Genomic DNA, 3,865 nt, shown 5'->3' on the forward strand with positions numbered 1-3,865 from the left:
TGATAAAGATCCAAGTTGAACATTGCTCCCAACCTGGTGTGGTTCCAATTACTCCGGAGGAGCTATTTGTGAAGGTGCTGAAGCCAAGGTCGGGATATGTTAAAGGACTCGGGTTGAGGCGTTCCTTCTCTGTCAGGACTACCAGTGCTTCGACTGACAGTGACTATGTGAGGCGTCTAGAGATGGAAATACAAGAGCAAAATGAGGAAATTCAATCACAAAAATAGGAAATTCAGTCACATAAAAAGGAAATTACAGCACAGAAACATGAAATTCATGTACAAAAAGAGGAAATTCAAGCACAAAATAAAGAGATAGGGAAGATGAATGAGTTGATTGACGAGCATTTTGAGATCACATCAAGCATCATGGAGTTTCTTAAGAAGAAAGGTTTCAAAGGACAATTTAGAGAAGGAGGTATCCCATGAACTCTTACATCGCGTTTTTGGTAAGTCTCACTCGTTTTATCATTTTATTTTTCTCATGTTGCTTAGTATATACTAGTTAAAGTACAGCAGTTTGACTACTTGTTAACTAAGATTTAACAAGTTTGAAAATGTATTTAATGAAAATAGATTCATTATCAAAATTCTTACTTAGCATGACCCTAGTTAAAATACACACTAACCAAAGTAGAGACAAAACTATGTGTTTACTTTTTTGTGTATTTTCGCTAGGCAGTGCTGGAAGTTGCTCTAAGTTGGTGATGTGATTAATAATGGGTGTGTCTTTGATTGAGTTTTTCACAGTAGAAGAAATGAATGAACATTTATTGAGTCTCAAGCAGTGGGTTGGTCAGGTTTGTATATCACTTTATGATTGTTGCTGTTTTTTATTTGCTTTAATTATTCTTTTGGATTGTATTGCTTTTTTGAACACCATGAAACAACACTTGAACTCATTAAAAACACGTAACCAGATGTACTCTTTCTGTCTTCAATATCTCCGGCATAGTGGCTATCCGTAAACGCCAACAACTCACCATCTCCTCATTTCTTATAACGAATTCCATAGTTCACAGTCCCTTTTAAGTATCAAAGTGCTCTCTTAGCTGCCTGTAGATGAATTTCTATTGGTTTTTCCATATATCTATTTATGAGACAAGTAACAAACATCATGTCCGGTCTCGTGGCAGTGAGATACATTAAACTACCCACCAGCTGCTTATAATACGTCTCATCAACTAAAAGTCTCCATTTCCGTCTGCTTATTTTGAAACCTGGAACTATTGGATTGCCCACCGAATTACTTTCCATCACACCAAACCTTCTTAAAACCTCCAATGCGTATTTCCTTTGGTGTATATAAATACCATCCAACTTTTGTAGCACCTCGATCCCAAGAAAAAACCTCATCTTCCCGAAGGCAGACATATCAAACTCTCTTAACATAGAGCTTTTAAATTCAGACATCATAACTTCATCATTACCAGTAAAAATTAAATCATCAACATAAACACTTATAATGATAATTTTTCCTTCTCTGCTTCTCTTTGTGAATAATGTCTGCTCGCTATCGCACCTCCGAAACCCTTCACCAATGAAATGTGCTTCGATTCTACTAAAACAGGCTCGTGGAGCTTGTTTTAATCCATACAGGGCTTTGTGTAACTTGTAAACTAGATGCTCACTACCTTTTTTTTTCATATCCTCTTGGCTGCTCCACATAAACATCTTCACTCAACTTACCATGGAGAAAAGAAGACTTGACATCCAGCTGAAAAATCGTCCAATTCTTCTGTGCAGCTAGAGCAATAATCATCCTTACTGTATCCATCCTTGCCACTGGTGCAAAAACTTCTGTATGGTCCACTCCATACTTCTAATGCCATGTTTGATTCACAATACTAATAGTGAGGTATTAATAATCCTATTAAATTAGTGTGGTATTAACTATCCCACCCCTACCTCATTACTAATAATCCTACAAATTTGTTGGATTAATTATTCATTGGATTAATAGTCCTAAACCAAAATATCAAAACAAACATAGGATGATTGGGCCCATGGATTAATAATCCTAATCCCATGCTTTAATCCTTCCAATCAAACATTTCCTAAGAGTACCCTTTAGCAAGGGAAAAAATTCGACAAAAATTGGAAGAAGACAAGGCAGAAAGAAGACGGAAGCTTGGATTGCCACCAGAAGATCCTGATGCTGCAAAGCCTTCTGCACCTGTTGTGGAGGAAAAGAAGAGCTCATTGCCAGTCAGGCTTGCCACAAAGGCAGAACAAATGAGAGAGTGTCTACGATCTCTCAAGCAGAACCATAAGGATGACAAGGCCAAAGTGAAGACGGCATTTAATACGCTTTTAACTTATGTGAAGAATGTTGCGACAAATCCCAATGAGGACAAATTCCATAAAATTAGACTCACTAATGCCACCTTTCAGGGTAGAGTTGGTGCACTGCAAGGTGGAATTGAGTTTATTGAGTTGTGTGGGTTTGAGAAAATTGAAGGAGGTGAGTTCTTGTTTCTACCCAGAGATAAAGTTGATAGAGCAGTGCCTGAACTCAACTGGGACCAAGTTGAATAATGCGATAAGCAATCCTTTCTTTGGGGTTCTCTAATCCCAACTTTTTGTTGAAAATGCATACACTGTAAACATGAGGTTTGTTTTTTTTGTATTTCATATAAGTTTTAGTTGAAATGCATCCATCATTGTCAACTTTGTTGTAATGACTAGGACTGAGGGGTTTGTTTTACTTTATACATGGATGCAAATTGGCATAAATAAGAAAGGCATTGAGGGGCTTCAATGGTACAACCCAAAAGTCTTACAAGGTTCTTGTGTTGTCTTACAAGGATCTTGTATTGAATTCCACCGATCAAATTTACCTCATTGAAGAAGTCATCGGGCCACTGTCGTGAATCAAATGTACCTTAATGCTACGTTATATTTTGGAGCTATTATATATATTTTGCCATTAGTGATAATGATATATGGTATTCTTGCGATCTTTTGTCATCTTATGTTATCCATGTTGCTTTATCATCAAGGATCACCTCAACTCTCTGAAGTTTTGAATTGTTATATGCATTTCTACGAAATTGGTTTATAAAATAAAATTATTTATATATGAGTTTAGATGTAATTGATAATATATTAATGTTTGCCTTGTTTATTTTCTTTGTAGATTGGTTTTGATGACGTTCGGAAGAATACTTGCAAATGAAGGTCAATTGTTGAATTTTTTTCCCTAAACTGATGCTTAGTTGTAGTTGCAAATCAAGATTGAGAGTTGATTTTTTATTATTATTATTTTTTTTTGTGGACTCCATGTTAGTTCATTTTGAGATTTGCTATGATGGTTTTGTTTGTGATACTTAATGGATTATTATTAAAGTTGTTTGGTGAATATATTTTAATTTATAATATAAATTGTTTAGTGAATTTTTTTGTAGAGTGATGTATAATAGCTAGTGGATTTCTTAGTACAATAAAAAGGCTATTGGGATATGAGCAGGGATATTTGTGAAATAATAATTTAAATTGAATATAAAATATGGAACAAGTTTAGTAACGAATTTGTTTCGTCATTTGTATTTGTTATTATGACAAAGTGATTATTCGTCACTAATAAACTTTTTTTGTGACAAAATTTACTGCAGTTTATATATGAAAGTTTTTATTTATTCTGTTGTTTGGTGATTAAAAATTTCGTCACGTATATATACATATTTGTGACAAAATATATTTCGTCACCCATGTATGACTTTTGAAGACGAAAAAGTTTGTCACCTTTATATCTTATTGTGACGAATTATTTCCTCATCAATGATCAACATGCGTGACAAATTTATTCGTCAACTAAAATTATAAATATAGTACTAAATAACTATTTGGTGACGAAAATGAGAATT

General features: G+C 34.5%; 1 pseudogene; it reads left to right on the forward strand.

Annotated features, from left to right (window-relative positions):
* The first annotated feature begins 323 nt into the window (after positions 1–323).
* Positions 324–2,586, forward strand: LOC145799604 (uncharacterized; annotated as a pseudogene).
* The last annotated feature ends 1,279 nt before the right edge of the window (positions 2,587–3,865 follow it).

The sequence above is a fragment of the Camellia sinensis genome, chromosome 9 (genome assembly GCF_055761805.1).
Source record: "Camellia sinensis isolate YWXY chromosome 9, ASM5576180v1, whole genome shotgun sequence".
NCBI lineage: Eukaryota > Viridiplantae > Streptophyta > Magnoliopsida > Ericales > Theaceae > Camellia > Camellia sinensis.